At 34.7% G+C, this 23,690-nt stretch overlaps 1 protein-coding gene and 1 pseudogene across 3 annotated transcripts in view; one reads left to right on the top strand and one right to left on the bottom strand.

Annotated features, from left to right (window-relative positions):
* CADM2 (cell adhesion molecule 2) overlaps window positions 1–23,690 on the top strand; it is a 1,094,969-nt gene that overhangs the window by 49,024 nt on the left and 1,022,255 nt on the right. The gene's annotated exons all lie outside the window — the stretch shown is intronic.
* Window positions 6,676–8,832, bottom strand: LOC118535010 (high mobility group protein B1 pseudogene; annotated as a pseudogene).

Below are 23,690 nucleotides of genomic sequence, written 5' to 3' on the forward strand. Positions count from 1 at the left end.
AACATGGTCAAGGATGGAAATGCTCCATTTGGTTATCCTCAGTTTGATTAACCTTTACAGAGGGTAACAATAATATTTATTGAATGCCAAGCTAATATGTGTACACTGAGATACATAATCTCATCTTCATCACTACATTTCAAAGTTAGTATTGAAGGATTATTAATACTTCTAAAGAACTTATTATCATAATAAAAATATCAAAAAGATAAAATATAGTAAGGAAGTCACCCATGCCACTATTTTAATTTTTCTACTTTGTTTAAATATGCATGTCCTGCAGTGTTTCTGAAATTAGCAGCCTAATTTCTCTTACTTCATCTTGGCCGTCATACGTCCTTGCATCAAATATTCCTTAAAGTATTTTCCATCTGCCAATTAGTGTCCAAAAATATGTTGCTTAGATTTGAAAGTTTAATCACATTCATTCTTTCTGCATATTTACAGTACATATAATGAGTGCTGGCTATATATTAGAGTACTAGAATCACTCAATATCTTTATGACAATACGTCTTCTGTAAGTGAAAGAAGCATAAATAAAATACTAAGAAATATGAAAGAAGGTCAAGAGAAATCCATTCACTTAACAAGTATTTTTATCCCCTACTCAAGTAGTTTGCAAGCTTATGGATACAGAAAGATGAATGTGGCACAGTGCATCTTATTTAAGAATGTCCAGCTCTAGGGCAGAGCTCAGCAAGCTTTTCCTGAACAAGGACAGATAGTGAATATTTTAGGACTGTATTATATTTTATTTAGGTTTGTATTATATTTTATAGTTTCCGTGGCAACTACTCAATATTGCCACTGTTGCACAAAAGCATCCTTAGACAATATGTAAACAAATGAGTATGACTATGATAATATAAAACTTTATTTACAAAAACAGAGGGCCATATATGGGCCAGTGTCCAAAATTTATCAACCAACCACTGGTATGGTGGGTAATAGGGAAATATAAGGAAATTATTAAATTTAAATGTGATAGTACTAGAATAGAGGGGTTCAAAGGATGTAGAGCTTAAATTTCTCTGAGGGAATGCTTTACATAGAATGTGACATTTTAAATGCATACTAAAACAATGTGTAGAATTTAACTAGCTAGAGAACAGAGAGTAGCAAGTGAAAAGCCCTGAACACAAACCCCCAAAACACCATAAAATTCTTAAATCTGGCAACAGAGCCAGATGCGTGCCTAGAGGTGTGCAAGGCTGGCGATATTGTTGGTGTCTCTTATGGAATCCTAATGAACTTGGTGTTTGTTGACTAGCCATCAATGCTGTTAACATCAAGGGAGTGGAATGACAGTTCTGTGTTAGGAAAACACTTTCGGTACGAATTGGAAACGGAGGACCTGGCAGCCATCACTGGTCTACCTGGCTTTGTCAAAGGAGCTAATAGAAATGCAGAATTTCTGGGAATTTGGAAGTAAGGTTGGATATTTCAGGAGATTTCAGAACAGATAAATATTTCTATGTAGCTGTCTGAAAGGACTGAGCCTAGGAAGAATCCATGCTTCTGAGATCAGCTGGTTCAGGTCGCCAAGACCCTGCCGTTGGTGCATGCAAATTATGTTTGCAGATGATACCAACTCCAGAGTTTACTTCTGTTAGTTTTCAAATGATGTAATGCGATAAGAGACCCCTTAGCTAATTCCTAGCCATAAGTATTCATGTGTGAATTTTTCTGTTACTTCTTATATATATTATAAAGAGGTGCATTTGTTTTTATTTTATTTTGAAAATGCAGATATGAAAGAAGAGTATATCCACTTTATTCCCAGTCAGATATGGTTTTATTTGATGGCAATACACTCATTCAATTTTCAGTTAGATGTTGAATTACCTTATATTTTACATTTAATTTTCCATATTTGGTTCTAATTGTAAGGATGCTTTTTGCTCAGCTGCATACTAGGCCTACTTATTCTCAAAGTCTTATCGCCTGACAAGGTTTTAAACTTCATTGGAAAGTCTTGAAGTGGATTTTTTCATTATATCAGTAAGAAGAAAAACTATAGAGAAGTAGGGGCAGAGAAGAGACAGACATAGAAATCAAAGGGAAAAAGAAAACAAGGACATACATAATAACAAAAAAAGACAATAATTAATTGACTTCAAGAGTTGAAAATGGAAACATAAGGAATTAGAGATGATTAAAGCATATTTTTTTAATATACAGAAAGTGTCACATCCTTGAACATACGTCTTTTGTTTTTGAAGATGTCAAGAAGAGTAGGCTCAGGCTCATGTTTTCCATCTCTGTACTTGTAGGATAGAGATAAACTTGAATGAGTTAGAGACAATGATGACTTTATTCTTCATTTTAGAGAAAGGGTAGCAAGAAAAAGAGCAAGGAAGTTAGTGTATTGAGATTAAGGGAAAAGATAATATAAAGTTGATAAAATTCACTGTTGGGATGCCCATGGTTCTAGTTTTCATTGCTTGGATAAACGTTTCTAGTGTATCTGCATGATTGAATCAACCTAGATGTCAGGAACATTTTAGACCAGGGCTTAATCTCAGATTGTAAATCACTCAGAGAGGTTGAGAATAAGTGAGCCTAAACTTTCTCTGCTAAGGTTTGGCATTTCTTTCAGTATATAGGGCTCCTAGGGCTTCTCTAATCTGATATTTTTAATCCCTCCCTGCTGACTCAGACACCTAGAGATGGCTTTAAAAGATTTAAAGAGAACAATATATAAGAATTACCTGTGAGTGATGGGATCTGAGCGGAGGAGAGATTTTTATCTGAATGGTGGACCTACTGAAGTTACAGCTCAAGAGAAGTCAGAAGTCCCAGGTTCTAATTTCAGAATTATAACTACCTAAATATGTAGCTTTGGGTAATGCACTTAACCTCTCTGATCTTCATGTGTAAAATAAGACAGGGCGAGATGACATTGATTCTAGTCACTTTATTTATTTCATTTTTTCTTTTTTCTTTTTTTTTAGTTTTTATTCAAATTCCAGCTAATTTACATATAGTATATTAGTTTCAGGTGTATGCTTGAGCTTACATACAACACCCAGTGCTCATCACAACATGTGCACTCCTTAATACCCATCACCTATCTAAACACCGATTCTCGTGCCTTGGTAATATCGTATTTTAATTTTGAAGGTATAAAATTTATTATCAGGTCAACAATATAAAAAGATACTGTATTCATTATTTCAACCCCCAAAGAGTCATACAGTGATCCGTTGACCCTTAACAAAAGAAAAATAATTTAGAGCTACATTTTTCTTTATGAGAACCCCTCATCACATTGGTAAATAGAGGGTATCCCAATAGGGATTTTGAAGAAAATAAGTAAAAACCCTTTTTTATTTTTTTATTATTACTTTTTACAGACACTTTAGACTTATTTATTTATTTGAGGGAGTGGGACAGAAGGAGAGGGAGAGACAGTCTTAAGCAGAGTCCATGCTGAGCACAGTGCTGAGCACAAAGCCGTTCCTAGGGCTTGATCTCATGACCCTGAGATTATGACATGAACCGAAACCAAAAGTTGGACGCTAACTGACCTTACCACGCAGATGCCCTGAAAACCCTCTTTAAAATGTAAACATCACTAAGATTTTTAGGTGTTAGTGAAAGTTGAATAATGAATAGAACTTGTATTAAAATAACCCAGCATCCCAATATATTACCACATTAGAGTTGTAAATTTACCACCCTGCATAAAAAGAGTATGATAAGAAGATGGCACAAAAATGAGGTTAAACTAATCTAAGAAAACTGAAACCTAATAGGATGTTTGATATAGTAAATAGAACATATAATCCAGGAACATCAAAGTTCTGTATTTTATTATACACGGGTACCAGCACTATGAAATGAACAGAATAACTTAAGCCATCTCGAATCATGTTAAGAGCTAAGAGTACTTCTACCTCCAATATTCCATGATTCTATTACTGATACTGAAGGTGAAGTTAAATAATGTACCTCCTGATTCCAAGCACTTAGAACTCTATCAATTCTTGGCATTAAATTTGCCTTGAGAATAAAAAGAAAAAAAAATATTTCTTAAATTTTGTATTTCTTAAAGACTCCTTGCTTAGGGCTGACTTTGACCTGTCTTTGTTTCTCCTTTCCTCTGGCAGGTATTTAAAGATTGTCATATGTGTCTTAGATAGTTGATAATTTCTTTCTTTCTAAATGTACTAGCTAATTCAATTACAATGAACATTGCAAAAATATTGAGGATTTTCTTATAAGCTTCCTGAAACATTTTTCTTCTTCAGTTTTATAAAATCATTCTCTTCATGCCATTTTTGACACTCATATTCTGACCTGCAGTATAGCTACCAATCTACCTGATTTATCTATCATTGTAGTCTATAAGGTGTGTGTGTCTATCTCTTTGTTCCTTGCACCATTTAGCAAGATGTTTTATTCAAATAGTATATTTTTAATTTATTTAGGTAAGGTGTCCAGCTATGGCTTACTTAGAGCAGGATTTTAATGGAAAATTTTTATTTCACAAACTTCAGAATTAAATATGGAATAAGATTAAGCTTCTTGATTGTGAAATTACATATAGCATCCGAAATAATTGTATAACTTAAAACAATAATGGACATATGAATTCCATGTAGCATGTTGTACAATACAGTAATTTATTTTAGAAGATATACAAAATACAAAAATAAACATTATGTTTGTTTTCCAACAATTAAGTAGAATTTAGCCATCTTTTGACTATCAGAGGAGCACAGAGAATTTTAAATGTATAGAAGCCTGACACATTCTTGTTTTGAGCAGAAATACTGTTTACATGTAGAATACATTCAGCTATAATAGATTAAATTATTGATAAGACATTTGATTTAAACTCTACTAAAGAGTGTAGCCATTGAGATATAATGGCAAAGAGTATGTGTTTTTCTTTATCTTTTAAAGGGAGAAATATAAAAAATTATTTTTCAGCCATGACTTAATTAGGGGTAGTTTGGATGCAGAGCATGAAAACATTGTTACATCTATCTTTGTTATAGTCAACTTTCAGAAATGATGGTGGTTAATGAGTACTTGGGCTCCAACAATATTAATGGTATATTTCCTGTAGTAAATGTGAGGGCTTTTCCGGTCTCTTTATACTGTATTTAACTCTTTGCAAAAGGCTTTTTTCCCCTCATGTGGCCTAACATTTATTTCTAAAATGTTTATCATTAATTAATTTTTTCAGCTGCCTTGATTTTCATTTCCTACAATACAAAATAGCATATGTAAAGTTTAAATATATATATGTATGTGCGTGTGTGTATATATATATATTTATAATATATTCTTTACAACATGAAAGAGATTCATATTTATTTAAAATATATTGGGTGATCACATGAAATATTCTGTAATATTTAAGGATTCACTTGATTTTCACTTTCAGTGATAAGAAAATATACAGCCATTCAAACGTTTTATATGCACTTATATAAAGTATAAAAATAATACAAAAAGCTTGTCTTTCTTCTAAAGAAGATATTCCATATTTATAAAAATGAAATATTATATATAATGAATTCAGTTAAAATTTATTTTTATATTATACAAATAGTAAATCATCTGATATTGACTTTATTAATAAAACCCCAGTATTATAGCATCATTTAGATTGATGGAGCCAATTATCTGCATTGCTGCAGGACAAAAAATGTACCAAGATTCATTTCTTTGATATATAATATACATTTGTTCTGTTTTCCATTGGTATTTTACTAGCAAAATATAAAATTTTGAAGATCAAAATTATATTAAAAGTGCTTTTTAATTTTCTAAGCATTTTTTAAGATAAAACCTTGGCATAGTGATGGATATATCATAATATTAATTTATATAAAATTATTTATTAATAAATGACTTTTTAAAATTCTATGATCTGACCCAATGTAAGAGGATTCCTATAACAGCACTGGGAAGAAAAAAATAATAATAAGATTCATAGAATCATGGAGAAGAAAAACCTACAGTGTGTCATTGGCCTGTAGCAAATCTAAAAACTGAGTTCAAGAAAACACAAGAAAGGAATCTGGGAAGAAGAATCTATTTTATCTTTTTTGTATGACCTGTGGCTCACTCCTGTTATGCCCAAAGAGCTGTTGAAAATTCTGTATTTCTGATCTTCACCTAGACATTGAAACTTACCTGGAATCCTTATTTTGAGAAACACTAGAGTAAATAGAACCAAATCCTTAAAACTATTTTATTTTATTTTTACTAATAGAAAAATTGTATTTACTTAGAAGCATTCAGAATGTTAACAAAACAGTTGCGACTTTTTTCAATTACAGAGTGATGCTCAGGTAACCGGACCACAATTATTTTGTGTAAGCTGCATCAGAGACAAGTGAAGATGGAAAAACTGCCATCCCCACATACAACTAATTTGTCCTGTGCCCCAACAAGAACTTGCTTTAAATTTCCATGCCAATGTACCACCCCACACTGTCCCAGGCAAGGTTAGTGGCTACTCAAAGTATCCCCAGGACAAGGCTCTCTAAAGACACATTCCGTAGTGTGTTAAGTATACAAAAAAAGACACTGTACGGTTTAAAAACAAATCTTATACAACAGCGTACGTTTCTTTTCTTTAAAAGGAGTGAGTTGTGTACAGGGGGGTTAAATGCTTTATAGACAAGAGAACAAAATCTGCGCTAGAACCAACCTACTCATCATCTTCATCTTCCTTCCTCATCTTCTTCATCGTCTTTATCTTCCTTCATCATCCTTGTCTTCCTCCTCTTCCTTCTTCCTCTTGCTGTCTTCAGTCTCGACGACTCCCTTCGAAGCTGCATCAGGCTTTCCTTTAGCTCGGAAGCAGCCACATCCTTCTCCCTGCAGCCTGGCAGCTTCCTTCCCTGCGGCTGCTGGTCATCGGCACGTGGGGAGACCCGCGTCTCTACCGTCGTCTTCGCAACCTCACTGATGCTCCCCTTGGATTTGCGGGCAATACTCAGAACGAAACAAGAAAAAGGCCGAAGGAGGCCTCTTGGGTGTATGGGGATCCTTGAACTTCTTTTGTGTTTCCCCATCAGGGGGGATGGATATAAGTTGGCATTTCTCCTCCAAACGGGCCTTGTGTGCCTTTGCCGTGTCTTCAGGTTTTCCCTTCTCTTCAGCAGACACGGTCTTCCAGCTCTCCGAGCACCCCTTAGAACACTCAGAGAAGTTCCCCGAAGCTTCTGGGTGCTGCTTGTGCTCCTCTCAGCAAGTCTGCACAAACAGTGCGTATGGGCACGTTTTGCTTCTCGGCTTCTTCGCATCTCCGTTGCCCGTGTTTAATTATTTTCCCCAGCGAGGCAGAGCCGCCCAGTGCACGTCGGACTCTCGCTTGCCCCGCACCGTCTCTCCGGAGCTCAGCGTACTGCGTGCACTGTGACAGCGGGAGCCAGAGGCAGCCTCAAAACATTTCATTGTATTTTATTATTTTTTTAATTAATTATTTATTTTTAAAAAGATTTTATTTACTTATTTGAGAGAGAGTGAGCAAGAGAGAGAACATGAGCAGGGGGAAGGGGAGAGGGAGAAGCAGACTCCCCACTGAGCTGGGAGCCCAAGGAGGGGCAGGATCCAGGACCTCAGGATCATGACCTGAGCTGAAGGCAGATGCCCAACTGACTGAGCCAGCCAGGTGCCCCCAAAACATTTTATTTTAAAGGAAAAGAAACATAACCCACAATTGTTATGGTTTTATGACAGCCAAGAAGTCAGATCTTTAGAAGTAAGGAGTTGTAATTGATTTTGTTAAAGACTAAATTCTGATCATGTAAATGTTTATTTTGAGGTTATTTCATTAAGGTAGTAAATTAAATTTGTAGTCAACAAAATCCTTTTTAAAATATACATTGTTACTTTCATAATAAACAGGTTTAATGGCAAAGTTTCTAGTATCTACGTATTCTGTGTAGTTACTTGTTGCTGCATCGCAAAGTATCCCAAAATATTTACTTTCTTACACAGTTTTTGAGGGTCAGTGATCTGAATGCAGGTTTGCTGGCTGGTTTTGGCTCAGGGACTCACATGGTTGCAGACGCTACAGTCATCTCAAGGCTCAAGTGGTGCTTCCGAGCTTATTCACAGGGTTGACGACAGGCTTCAGTTTGTCCCAGGCCCAAGATCCTCACTGGTGTTTGGCTGCAAGCTTCAGTTCCTAGTCATGAAGACTTTGCTCAGGACTGCTTACAACATAGCAGCTTGCTTCTCCCAGAGCGAGAGAGCAAGAATGAATGAGCATGTGTGAGATGGGAGTCGTTGTCTTTATAAGCTAATGTAGGAAATGACATACTATCACCTCAGCTATATGCTACTAGTCACACAGAACAGCTCTGGTACAATCTGGATGTCGACCTAAAGATGTGGGTACTAGACAGTGGGAATCACTCGGAGCCACTTTGGAGCCTGCTCAGCGTGTTCTATTTCTTTTTATGTTTACTTTTTAGAAACACAAAATTATCTTCTGTGATTTTTCATAGAAAAAGTTTTATAGTTTGATAATATAATACTTCCCTTATTTTTAAAAGTCTTTTTATTAGGGCATTACATTTTTATATTATAATACATATACATGCATGTATATATATATCTAGAGAGAGAGAGAGAGAGAGAGATGTAATTTTATGTAGCTTTATATTATCTTACATAAATCAGAAAAAAATACTTGGCGGTTAGTTTCTGTGGTTGAACTATGCATTGGAAATCCATGGCACTGCTGAAAACTAAGTTGACAAGTTATAATTTATTAAAATTTTATTTCCTTATTTTTTCACTAGCTAAAAACCTACTAACCATCATATGTTACTTCCTCAGAATGAATTTGCTTCATGATTATCTAACTCCATGCAAGTTTTAACTGCATCCCAATCAGCCCCATATATACTCTCAAGCATATATATTTAGACACTTTGGCATTTCAATTATTTCTAAAACAGTATCTTACCTTGAATGCTCTTCTGTATAAATGAACTTTTTTTTTTGAGAGTAAAATATTATGCTAAGCACTTGAGGAATACAAAGATTATTATTATAATGCCTGTCCACAAGAAACTTTTAACTTCTTAGGGAAAAACAAATTCATGGGAAGATTCCATTACTTGATTGAGGTAACATACATCATAAGGGAAGTAAGTGCAAAAAAAGTGCTTTGTGAATTCAAGGAAGAAGGTTTTCAAATGGCCTTTGGCAAGGAGAGGAAAAAATTATGCATTAAAACTCCTTTGAGCTAGGTCTTAAAGAATGTTTAAGGTTTCCAAAGGAATGAACTAAAATGGAGTTTTCCAGATGGAGAGTGTAGACCCAGCAGGAGTGGGAAGGTCTAGAGCATATTTGGGGAATGCACAATTGTCCTGTTTGACCGAAACTTACCTAGTAGATGTGATATGATTATAAAGGCATCTCTGAGGGGCACCCCAGTGGCTCAGTTGGTTAAGCATCTGCCTTCGGCTCAGGTCATGATCTCAGGGTCCTGGGATGAGCCGGGCACTGGGCTCTCTGCTCCGTGTGGAGCCTGCTGCTCCGTCTTCTCTTCCCCCCACTTGTGCTTGCTCTCTCTCTCTCAAATAAATAAATAAAATCTTACACACACTCACACACAAACAAAGGCATCTCTGAGAGTATTGGGAATGATTTTAAACACTAGTTTGAGAAGTTAATACTTAATTTGGGAGGGAATAGAGATAAATTTCCAACAAGAGAGGCAGGAGCAGATATGTGCTTAGATTAATCTAGAAGCATATATCTGAATGAATTACAATAGGAAAAGATAGGTGAAAATTCATTAGGCAAAGAAAGAAGTCCAGAAGGATATAAAGTAACTGTTAGCAGAGCAGATTTGCTCCTATGCTATAAGCATAGTACAACGAGGGCCTAACTTAGCATATTCCCAGTGAGAATGGGAAGAAGGACGCTGAAGTGAGAAATATGTGGAGACACTAATAACATGAATAAATGTGTTTTTTAATAGGCAAAGAAAAGTAAATATGTGTATATATATATATATATTCCAAATATGTCTAAACAATTGGGACAATTGGAAAAGAGAGAAATAAGGAGAGAAGCTGGCTTATACAATGTAATTATGAAGTTGAATTTTAGCCCAGCAGATACTGGATTCAGTATATCCTCCTTTGCATATTTTAAACACAAGTAAACACCTGACAATCTGTATTTCAAGAAAAACTTGGAACTAGAGCCAAAGACTACAGTTTTGAACAGAGGTAAAATTAGGGTAAGTAGGAATATAAATAGGTAAGACAAATATAGAGTGAAGAGGCAAGCTAAACGACTTTATCTATCATGAGGATGGGGCAACAAATGAGACCCACCAAAGAGTGGGATGGAGAATTCAACGAAATAATTTTTTAGAATGATATACCTAAAATTTAAAGCATTTGAAGGAGCAGGCAATTAGCAACTTGTGATGCTACAGAGAATTTTAGAAGGTGGACAGATTAAAAAAGAAAGATATTACATCTAATTATCTGAAAGCAGTTTGTAAAGAAGTAATGAAAGAAGACGAATATGTACATGTCTCACTATAGTCATTGCTTTGCAGTGTGTGTGTGTGTGTGTTTATTTGTGCACATGTATTTGTATATATATACACATATATGTAGGTGCCATTAAGAATATGTAAAGGAAACAGCTTAATGGAAAAGCACGGAATTTGGTATGAGAAGTAGTGAGTTTATTCTTAGGTTTGGAATTTATCTTTCTGTAAATGAGAGGAAAGTAAGTGATGACTCTAAGTCCTATTTTAACCGTCTAAAATGGAGGAAGTGATACTACCTCCTCACTAAGCCTCTTGCGAGCAGTAAATAAACTCATGGATAATTTGAAGTTGCTAGGGTAACTTAACTTAGAACAGCATATTCTTAATGAAGAATGGCCCTTCTGTATCTCCTGTTTGTGCCGTCTCTTTTTTTTTTTTTAGATTTTATTTATTTGAGAGCAAGAGAATGAGAGAGAGAACACATGAGAAGGGGAAGGGTCAGAGGGAGAAGCAGACTCCCCGCTGAGCAGGGAGCCCGATGTGGGACTCGATCCCGGGACTCCAGGATCATGACCTGAGCCGAAGGCAGTCGCTTAACCAACTGAGCCACCCAGGCGCCCCTGTGCTGTCTCTTATGGCAAGAATAAGTGACAAATAACATTCACTTCCAATATGATTTAATAACCATAAGTTATATTTTTTAATTAGGGTACACTAACTGATGTAAGAAACAACTCCAAAATCTCAACGATTTAACACAATGAAGTTCAGGACTCGCTTTGGCAGCATATATACTAAAACACGATGAAGTTCGTTTCTCACTTCACAGTTTGATGAGGTTTGTAAAACCCTCCTCCACACAGTAATTCAGGACCCTAGACTGTCTCTATTTTGTGGATCAGTGATCTTGTGGCTTTAAGATCCCCATGTCTGTTGTTACCTGCCAGTGATAAAAAGGAAAGAGCATTGGGAAGGTACATTGGATACTTAACTGCCTGGCTCAGAAATGGACACATCATTCTATTGGCTAGAACTAGTCACATGGACCAACTTAGGTACAAAGGCGCTAGGAAGTGTAGTTTCTGGCTAAAATATAGTTAAGGACAAGGAAAATGAAACTTAAATGGTCAGTATAGAGTGACCAACCCTTTTGGTATGCCCAAAACTTTCCCAGTGTTAGCACTGAAAGCTCTGCATCCTGGGAATCCCCTGAGTCCTGAGCAAACCAGGACAGTTGGCTGTTCTAGCACCATCAACAATCAATGCCAAAGGCTTCAATAATATGCCTTACTAATATAAACTTAAATTTTATAGTAGAGAAACAAGAATAGCAATAAGAACTCAAGATATTATCCAGGCATTGTAGCTTTATCCCAAAACTAGCCCAGGGAATAAGTCACTGTTATAATCATCTTCATTAACTGAGGGCCAGCAATGTGCCAAGCAAACTCTACATTATTGCTAAGAGAAGAGTCCTGTTAAGTAAACAAAATACTCCATTTACGGTATGGAGCTTGAGGCTCAGAAGGGTTAACTGAGAAGTCCAAAATCACATTCCAGTAAGAGGTAGACAAGATTCTAAAAGAGCTGTAAATGCCAAGTTTCTTTCTTTTCCTTCAGGTCACTGGTCTTAGTAGATAATACAAACACACACACACACACACGTATATTTGAAGTGACATGAACTCCTAACAATACTTTTTAAACTGTACAAATGTAATCATTTCCCAGAGATACCGTGGTTGATTAACCATTGAGGTTTGAAATACAATTTATTTTCTGGGACAGTTCATTTTTTTTTTTCTTCTGTTAATAATAGATTGGGAGGGGGTTTAATATAAAGTAAATATAATATAAAAACTAAACCTAAACTAAGTAATTGATGCTTTAAAATATCAAGATTGTTATGGCAATCAGATCCTACTTATGTTGCCTGGTGGTTTTAGTAAGAGACATTTTGAGTCCCTATTGAAAATAGTAGATGCCATCCAGTAGAGCTCTTTAATAAAGTTAAATATTTTTTACCGACATTTGCTATAAGATTAGAAAAGAAATGCTTTGGCTGCTTGGATCAGAGTTTCCAAACAATAATTATGGAACAATTAAAAAATTAAGATAGGTACCCAAACGTCAGCAACAAGTCACGAGGTATAATGAACACATCAACCAAATTTGAAGTAAAATGGTATTATGCATACATTTATACATGTAATAAACAATTTCATTTTATTAATGATTTATACTTTACAAATGAATGAAACAGATATATAAAAAACATCTGATTAAGAATAAAAAATACAAAGTAATGAAGATAAAGAGAAATATCTTTCATTTGGAATTTTTGTTTATAATACTCAGTTTAAAAAAAAATCACTTAAAATGAGAACATCATTCTATGTCTCTATTACATATCAGACTAATATTAAGCATGAGGTTGACAAATCAGATAGAGCATCATGTACAAGTGCATGTGTGTATATGCACATATAATAAACATGTGTGTATATATGTTCAAATACATTTTATTATCATTGCAGCATAATACAAAAATGCCATTTTGTAGCAGATGGGAAAATTAGAACTGTATATTTTGTGTACTTCTCAGATCATGCAAGGATTCATCTTATATATTTTTTTTCTTTAGAAACAAAGCTGTTTATGGATGCCTGGGTGGCTCAGTTGGTTAAGCGACTGCCTTCGGCTCAGGTCATGATCCTGGAGTCCCAGGATCGAGTCCCGCATCGGGCTCCCTGCTGAGCAGGGAGTGTGCTTCTCCCTCTGACCCTCCCCCTCTCGTGCTCTCTCTCTCTCTCTCATTCTCTTGCTCTCAAATAAATAAAATCTTTAAAAAAAAAAAGAAACAAAGCTGCTTATATCATCTTCACAATGAAATAGTCCAAATTTTGTTTTTTCTGTTTCTATTATGGATTCTACTTTTCATTTTCAACATGGATTGCCAGTTAGTTGGTAAATGCTTCTGATACATCAATGAACAAAAGTAACAAGTTAGTGCATTGGGTGATTTTGCAGGCCACATCTTGGAATTTATCAAGAATGGAACCATTTCTGAAAAGGATAAACATTATGGAATAAGCCTAGTTTTAGAACTATGAATTAGTTTTTTCCCTTCTACTATTTAAAATACACTATAGAGGAAAATATTGCTAGCATTTCTTTATGTCATGTTTGTAAAGCACAGATTATAATCTCACAGAACTCAGTTTGGAAATTGTTAATGGAATTAAGTTGTCTCATCTCTTCCACCATGTCTTTCCCATGCAGTGACTAATGCATTCCAACATGCATACCGTTCCAATAAAAATCCTCTGTATTTCTGTCAGTGTGGCTAAACTACTAACAGAGGGAACAAAATGATACAAGAATAAAATGGCTTAAACACCAGGAGCTTATAGAAGTTATTGGATAAAAAGTTGCGGGGGCGGGGGGGGGGGGCAGCCTGACATGACAGCGTCAGAAACAGCGCCAGAATAACACTGTCTTCTATATTTGTTAACTGGAATTCCCTCGAGAGCACTCAGCTTCCTCAAATTCCCAAATGCATGTTCTAAGCATCTTTGGTCTTTATGACATATTTTACCCTGATTTTTCATGTTTATATTTACAGCATGGGTACACTTTATGCTTGTAACTTCAGGACCTGTGGTGACAATAGTACAATCCTGATTTATGGAGCAGCATGGGGAGTGGTCCTCTTTGGGTCTTTCCCATTTTCCTAGTAGTCTTTATTCAAGAGCAAAGGTAGAGATTCTGCTCCTTCAGAGAAGACTTCGAAGAGCTTTAATTGTTATTTAGTTCTCAAACTCTACCAATAAATTGCTTTTACATGTCATCCTTACTAAATTCTTGACCTGAAATGCTTTCCCTTTCTTCTCCACTGGATGAGTCTCCAAATCCCTCTTTCTCTCTCTTCTATCATTGCATGTTGTGTGAACCACTCCTAGAACTGTTGCCACACCACACTGAAATTCTAACGTGCTTTTTTTTGTCTCACTGCTTTTTGAATTCTGTTAAGGCAGAGGTCATGTCTTATCCACTGCTGTGTATTCATCTATGTCTACATCATGTAATAGAGATGCAATAAATACCTGTTGAAAAAATGAATACACAAACAAGAGAATTGACTTCATTTAGTTTTGTCTAAATCCTAAATACAGTGCATCATTAAGACTCCTGAAGTGTTATTTTAGACCCCCTTATTTTATTATATTGTATGGAACTTATTTGAATCCCACATTTCTTCAAATATCTGTTATAGAAATCATCTTCGCAGTTATGTTTTAGATTTCCTAAGATTAGTGTGTTAGTCTATATGAAACAGCAAAGCCCATTCAATTGCCTAAACGCTTTCACAATAACTCATAACACAAAGCCAGTGTTTCTACTAAAAAAAGACTTCTGAATTAAGTGCCATTAATATGGAAGAGAATTCCGGAATTGTTTGATTTTAAAATTGTTTGAGTGGGTCTCAGATCAGATTCTAGAAACAGAGTCATACTGAAGATTTAACTTAGTGTTGTTACTCTTGTGGTTTTATTTGTTTATTTATTTATTTGATCCTGCTGCAGCTAGGAAATCCTCTATATCATTTGTACTTATTACCTCATTAGGATTGGGTTGTGGGGTATTTTTTCCTTTTAATGTGTCTTCTATTTTATCAAACATGCTCTTTATTTGATATTTCTCAGGCAATTTTTCTCTTTATTCTCTTCCAGAAACAGGGTTGTATAGATTGCACCAATTTTATGTTGTTGTTGTTTTTATCCACTGCCCCATCAGTTTTCCCAGTAGGTTTATTACTAGTTGTGTAGATTGGATTTCTTGTTTCATGAGTCCAGAAAGAAAAGATCTCAGCCTCTCTCTACTTGAACTGGAATTTTTTAAAATTCAAACCATCATTTTATTCAAACAAAGAATATAAAGCATCTGTTACTATTTAAAACAATAACTGTTATAGCTTCAAACACTCAGAAGTGGCATAGATTAATGTTTTAACATAGAATAAGTGGCAGTCCCTGCTAAATAAAATACACATGTGAATAGTATTCCATGCTCTTTTAGTTATTGATTTTTATCATCACTTTTTTCTTAATTTAGTGTTCTGTATTTTAAAATTAGATGTTTGCAATAGTTGAGTTCTCTTGCATTATACTTACTTTTCTATGTGCTTAAGAATATCTTCACCGTCCTTTGGGAGCCTGGGTGGCTCAGTCGTTAAGTGTCTGCCTTCAGCTCAGGTCATGATCCCAGGGTCCTAGGATAGAGCCCCACATCGGGCTCCCTGCTCAGCAGGAAGCCTGTTTCTCCCTCTCCCACTCCTCCTGCTTGTGTTCTCTCTCTCACTGTCTCTCTCTCTCTGTGGAAAAATAAATAAAATCTTTAAAAAAAAAAAGAATATCTTCACCATCCAGAATAATTTATTATTCATATTAATTAAGAAGAATTTGGAATTTGCTCCTCAAGTTAGATAATACACATATAGTGATATTTTCATTAGTTTCCCATATGATTTTCAAATAAAAAATAAATTAATTTGTCTTTCTTATATTTTGGAGGGGCTAAATATGAAGGTACCAAATATACATTCACTTTCACCAACTACAGCACTTTCAAACTTTAGTGATTCAAAAGTACAGAACTAGAGTGTTCCATTGACACAGTGAGTAAACACATTTTTGTCTTCTAATATGAGAGCTGCAAATACCTTACAAATTATATGTCATCAAAGGAAAAATGCAAATAACAGTAGCCATCATTTAATGACAACACTGGGAGCACATTGTCCTGTTCCTTCTTTCAATTCATCTTCAGGTAGATTCTTTATAGTGAGTCATATTACCCTTAACAATTTTACAGGTGGGAAAGGGAACCTTGGAGAATTTAAACTCAGTTGCTCAAAATTATATAGCTAATCTAGAAGTCAGTATTCAAACTCTAGGTCTGTCTCGTTCCAAAACCTGCCCCCTAAACCATTATCCTCTACTGCCTCTGCAATGACTGTTAGTAAGTTCCTACAACTTCTGATGGTGCATAGCATGATTATGGCGTATATGCAAATATTCCACTTTATTCGTCTGATCAAAACTAAATTGATATACTCTAATCTATAATTATAATCTAACAAAATATGTAAACCAACTTATGAAACCATTTATGAGATGTTAATAAATCTATAGTGGGTTATAATAAGGGACACTTACAGTTTTATAGTTTTTTTTTTCTTTTTTAACTATTTACTGACACAGAGAGTTATGAATGGAAATACATTAACTAAACCATTATTTTAAACCACTAAAAGTTTAAACAATGAAGTAAATGAAGCAATTTCTGAATTCCCATATACATAGATATTTATTTGATTCTGAAAGGATATATTGGTTAATATGTGATATTTAGTAATAGGCTTATTCAAAAGCATATAAATATTCAAGGAAATATGAAATCCAATGATTGAATTAAGGCATGAATAAGTTTTGGTTGAAGTTTTCTTTTTTTGTTGTTTCATTAAATATAAATCTAGATAAATATCATTCAGCCTTGAAACAATATATTTAAGCCAGGTTTGTCTATATCTAATTAAAATTAACTTACTCTTTGTCAATTGAGTCTGAAAGAAATACACCACTTAACATTCCTTATTCAGTTCATTTTTTGAGAGTCCAAAAATTCAGTGATCTGTGAAACCATGAGGTAATTTTGTCCAACTGAAACAAGGTTCTTTCATGTTTCAGTTGTGTCAGTTAAAATTATTTTTGGTTATGTTATCTGGAATATAACTTCTGACTGTGTTCTTAAGGTTCTTGGCAGGTTAACTCAGGTCATGTGAATGTAGTTATAGTCAAAAAAATTTGCTTATTCAAATTCAAAATCATGGAAAGTTTGAACATACACTTTATTCAAGAATAGATCAGTCCAAGGGCTCCTGGGCAGCTCAGTCAGTTAAGCGTCTGGCTCTGGATTTTGGCTCAGGTCCTCATCTCAGGGTTGTGGTATCAAGCCCTGCGTTGGGCTCCATGCTGGGCGTAGAGCCTACTTGGGATTCTCTCTCCCAAATAAACAAATAAATAAATAAATAAAATGTTCAAAAAGAATGAATTAGTCCAAGTTTCAAAGATAATATATTCTTCACCCTCTAGGGTCATTTATTCTCTTTTCAAGTAAACTTTAGGAAATTTTGACCATATTTCAACAAAATATAGCTGACTTAATAAGATATATTACTTCAGTCTGACAACTTGGGCTTGTTAGCTTTTTCTCTAGTCATTGACCATTCATATGTCCTCTCCTGCTTGCCAGGGAATATTCACAAACATTGAACAATGCAGTTAATAATATCTAAGTAAATGTAGTAGTGCATTTGGATTTATAATGTATTATTATACATGCTAGTTCCCCTGGCTCTCAAAACATATCTGTGAAATAAGCATTGTAGGTTATTTCTTCTAAGTTTGCTCAAATGATGAGATGGAGCTAATATTAAAGTTATGTTTTCACTATTTTATGTTTCATAAAACACATTACTTCTAGAATTCCAGAGATGGCAGAAAGCTTTTGGATCATTGATCTAAACTCTTCTTTAATGGATGAGAAAAATTAGGTCCATAAAAGCGTAGTGACTTGCTCCAAGGTATAAAGGTTTTGTGGCTCCCAATCTTGTTTACCTTCTCCTCACCTTGCCAACACATTATTCAAAGTTAGTGCTCAAGGACTTTGTGGTCAGGCCAGTAAATGACAGAACACTAAATATGTGGCAGATCTAACTCAGTTTGTGTGACTCTCAGACTTGCAGAAGTAGTAAGAGTAAATATTTTCTTTCAGAAGAATTTATATTACTTTCAAGAGTAAGATTTCATAGCACAGATTAAGATTTCTTTGTGAATTTTGTTTTGATTTCCAAAAATATTTTTATCATTTTGCACTGATGTTCAGCATATGAATTGGAGATCATATGTTGTTTCATTTATATGGACAAATTAGTTACTTAATATGGCACTGTGAAGCCAGTTGCTGAAATGAGATGTAAAATGATGATTGTTTTACTTTAAAAAATTAAAATATTTTGCAAATATATTTATATGCAAATAATTGTATAGTTTCAATCTGATTCAGAAGTATTTCTAATAAGGCTAAATAAAGCATTTCCAATTATTTAATTTGTTATTTAATTTGATAGTTTATGAAACATTGAGATTAATCCTTGTAGTTTTGCATTTTCTCTAAATTATGTTAATTTTCCTTTGTGTATGTACTACCAATCTTCATGATTTATTACACTAAATTGAATTTTAAGAGAAATTGAAAATAAAATGCATCGGTGAAGCATATCTTCTATGTGTACCCCAAAAGGCAATGTAGGAAAAATTGCAACAGTTCTTGAAAACATCCTTAATTGAATAGAGAAGTTGCCTTGGGGGAATTGAGCAACAAGTTCCTTACTGTCAGAGCAGGCAACATTTTTGAGAAAGCCTTGTTTTTTGTATTGGGTTGAAATCATGATAGGAATATAACTACATGTTCTGCATTAATCTACTTTGTTGAAAATGGAGATACTTGGTTTTATTTTCAACATGCTGGTGTGGACACCCTGTAGTAAATTGCTTGTAAGAAACTGTTTTATGTACTGCCTTAATCTAATTTGTGGCAATGAGAGACTAATGAAATTTAGACATCAGGTTTTTGCAGGATATCTTTCTCTTAGTACATCTTTTTCTATTTAGTGTTCTTTGTATTTAGTCATGGGATGATTTTAGGACCCTATTCTTAGCTTCTTTAAAAAATCTCCTTAGATATGTAGGTGAGACAATTGAGAAGTTCCATTGAAGTAATTTTTATTATGCTATAAATACATAATTCTCATAATAATATAATGCTTTATAATCATGCTTTGTACTTGATTTATGCTCTTTTATATTTCAGAATATATTTTATTTTTATATTTCTAAATTTAACAATGAGTGAAGGTATTTTTTACAAAGGCATTTATTTTGATTTGAAAATTGGAATGGTGTCAGAATAATAAAGTTCAATATTTTCAGATAAGGTATCCTAAGCCAGACATTGTATAAATAATTTTAATAAAATATTTTATTCAGTCCTAGAATCAAACTTTTGGAGTAGTTATATTACAGACATCAGAACAGTGAGGTTAGTGATTTTGTCTATGGTTGCTCAGCATGGTAGTGGCAAAGACGTGCTGAATCCAGGTCAGCTGACATATTTGCCCCAACCAGTCTTAACTTTAACATAAATCTCTATCATAAAATTAGTTCTCTATAGTTTCATTTTTTAAAGATTTTATTTATTTATTTGACAGAGAGAGAGAGAGTGCACTAGTGGGGGAATGGCAGAGGGAGAAGGAGAAGCAGGCTCCCCCACCAAGTAGGGAGCCTGATGTGGGGCTCGATCCCAGGACCCTGGGATCATGACCTGAGCTGAAGGCAGACACTTAACCAGCTGAGCCACCCAGGCGCCCCCATTGTTTCATTTTTTTAAAAAGTTCTAGTTATATATGAGCATACAGAATGCTTTTTTTCCTTCAAAGTATGTTGCTATAGCACTTTAAAAAATAATACACAGTTTTAAAGGAGACAGATGGAAAAAAATAAATACTCCTTGAATTCCTTATATATGAGAGGCACTGTGTTAGTTCTTTACATAGATTTCCCATTTAATCCTCTGTAGGATAATTTGAACTGGATATTGTTGTTCTCACTTTACAGATGAGGAGACATCCTCAGAGAGTTTAAACATTTTATCAAAGCTACACAAATGACATATGATAAAGGCAAGATTTAAATTCAGTGCAGTAGAACATCATTAGCTTTGTTCTTTACATTGAACCAAGTGTGTATAACTGTGACTTTCTCCCTAAACCACCTTTCTCAAAATGGGGAGAGAATCAGTAATGACTAATGAATTCTTAACAAGTGTCAAGTTTGTAGAAGATATTTTCATCAGTTTATTCTCATTTTGTTTCCACAAATCATGTGATGTAGGAATCATTATGTTCATTTTACTACTAAGAAAACTGAGGATCAGAAGATTCATATAATTTACCTAGTTTTAGAATACCAATCAGTACTTTTACATACAAATTCATGTTATTTCAAAGTCTCTGAAGACCCTGCTTTTGGGTGTCTCTCTTTTTTTAAGATTTTGTATTTATTTATTTGACACAGAGAGAGAGAGCACACACAAGCAGGGGGAGCAGCAGAGGGAGAGGGAGAAGCCCGATGCGGGGCTCGATCCCAGGACCCTAAGATCATGACCTGAGTCAAAGGCAGATGCTTAACTGACTGAGCCACCCAGATGCCCCTGGGTGTGTCTTTTAATACAGAGAAAAACAAATATATTTCAGTATATTCAAAGAAGGCAATAGAAAACTGGTGCTATTTGGTGTCAGTGTACACAGGACTGATATACTCAGCTATGTAAGAATGAAAAATCCCATCTCCTTATTAGACAAATCTGAATTTTTCTAACAACAGAGTGAAAACCGATGACATCACAAAACAAGGTAAAATAATCCTCTTATTGCTAATTTCCATATCAGGACTGTCATAAATTTGTCATTCAACTTTAAAAAAAATTCAAAATTATTATCCATATCCCTAGAATATGGCTTATTAATTGGATATTCAAATTTATTCACATAAAGTTTTAATGAAATATAATAATTTAAATATTTCAAAACTTTTAATAGCATTTATTTCTTTCTTCACTTACAGATTTTAGACCAAAACTTGGTTACTTATCAGCTCTAGTTATTAAGTAGAACTATACTCTAAAATTCTACTTCTACTTGAAGAACAGAAACTATTTTTGAAAGTTTTTTTTTTTTTTAATGAATGGGAGAATAAGTTGTACTTCTGGATTTTTTGGTTTTAAATAAATTTGGTATTGAAAGTTTTGTCATTTTACTGGTGTTCCGTGTGTCTAATAGCAATACACTAACTGCAGTTTATTCAGGTATTTTGACCATTTATTTACTATATTGTTTACGATGGTTGGCATTTCATCAATCCAAATAAAATTTGAAGTGTAACCCAAAAACTGACTTTATATGATCTGGTAGTAGTAATTTATTCAGATGGGACAAGGGTCTCTTTCTTGAGGCTCTTTCTCTTACGTGATGTCCTTTTTTTTTTTTTTTTTTAATGTTGATGTCCATTTGATAAAAGTAGATGCTAATTGTTTTTTCTCAGTGAATTTACTTTGCCAAATCTCACAAGGTAAGAAAGGGTATGTCTTGGGCAGTAGGGATCTTCAAAGGAATAGATATCAGCAGTGGCCATGGCCATTCATGTAGTGATTCTGTCTCAATAGAGTGAGCAGTGAGTTCCTCACCTTCGTGGATTTTCCATAGAGTGTTCACTCAATGCAGGAGTTTAGTTGACGTTTATCTTCAGGATTGTCATACTTATTTACTTCAGGCCTCATCCTTTAGATCCATTCCCAACCTGTTCATCTCCCTTCAAACTCTCAGTATTCTCCTCTCTATAAACACTTTCTATTGCCATAAAATTGAATCCTTACCTTGAATTTGACTAGTGACACTTGTTCTTATCCAACACTTTCACAGAATATCTCTGTGCCTTCATACTTTGTATTTTACACAGGCGGCAGGGCTGATATTATAATAGTACTTCTTCACTCACTTACTCTCTTATATGGTAAGAAATTACCATGCCATTGATTTGTCTACTTAACAGAACAATCAAACTTTTCAAACATGATCTTCCTTGACTTCCTGTGACCACCCCCCCCACCAGTATATATATATGTGTCTTTTCTACCTTTCTGTCTCAGAGGAAGAGAATGCCATTTATAGCCCATACCTTTTCTTCCTAGCCAGATTTTTAACTCTCGTTCACCTGGCTCCTCCATAATCTTGGTTTGTCGTTAATTTCTGTTTTCTAAAACTTTTTCTGTCACTCCCTAAGACACTCCCATCCTAAAAATCTAAATCTCTTTTCATTTTGCAAATCACTCTGAGTTGCAGCAAAAAACAGATGGGATACTAAAATTAGTTTAAGTCGAATTTTATAAAGGGGCTATTTACAGAGGTGTAGGCTGGGGGTAGGGAAAGGATAAGGGACAGTGAAGTTCTAGGGACTAATAATAGTGAGGTACTTGACCATCAAAAGCTGAAAATGTGAGAAGAGTGTATAGTTCCTGGACCAGGAGGCAGAGAAAGGGCTGCCTGAGATCGGCATGATGTTTGTTTCATGAACACAGCCACTATCCTATTGACAGATATGGAGCTAGGGCAATAAATGCCCTGAAATCAAAAATCTTAATTTTTCTTCCTTCTTTGGTCTCCTACCAGTGTTTTCCATTGACTTAACCCATCAGGCAGTTAGAGGACAAAGAAACTGTTCGAAGTAGTATGTCAGTCTTTCAGAGCATAGAGCACGTTAGAGAAGGATGGACGTTTAATCTGGATGGACAAATAAAAGATATTCACCATATCTTGATTTTCTTTATCTTCTTAGCTCTTCCGAGCAAGTCGTTGATTTTAGAACATAAGGTACTTTTTGGGGAGGCTGTCTGGACAGCTGCACATTGTTCCTCAAGCCCAGGCTGATTTTCCTTTTCTTTTCAAGCTGCTGAAATCCATCTCCTTTAGCCAATTCAAATGTTTATTTTCTAATGTTATTTTCTCATTTTTACCGGGTGGTTCATCACCCCCTGTCTTAGTTTCCCATAAAATATTCACACATCTCCAGCATAGGAATTTTTCCATTTTGTGATCCTGCAAGTACCATTATACCAAGGACTGTATCTCATTTGTCTTTGTATGTTTTGTACCTATTGTTCCTTGGTCCATGTTAGAGACTCAAAAATTATTTGTTTCACTAATTTGTGCCCCAGTACTGAGTTCCCTACTGATAACCGCTATACTAATGTTATCTATATGCCAAATACAGTTTGTGATGGGTAATCTGTATGGGAAATAAATAAATAAGTGGTTCTACTTGGAATGAAAATCACTTTCTAGAAGGTTCAATAGTCCAAATTACTATATTTTATCTTGAGTTACATAAATTGGAAAGGATGACCTAGAAACAAGGTCACAAAGATAACATTAGCATCAAAGACAATTCAAGGGAATTCATGGGCAGAGGACCATATTGCCTTTTTGGAAAAGCAGTCTTTCTTTCTCCAATGCTGTT

Source organism: Halichoerus grypus, chromosome 1, assembly GCF_964656455.1.
Source record: "Halichoerus grypus chromosome 1, mHalGry1.hap1.1, whole genome shotgun sequence".
Classification (NCBI taxonomy): domain Eukaryota; kingdom Metazoa; phylum Chordata; class Mammalia; order Carnivora; family Phocidae; genus Halichoerus; species Halichoerus grypus.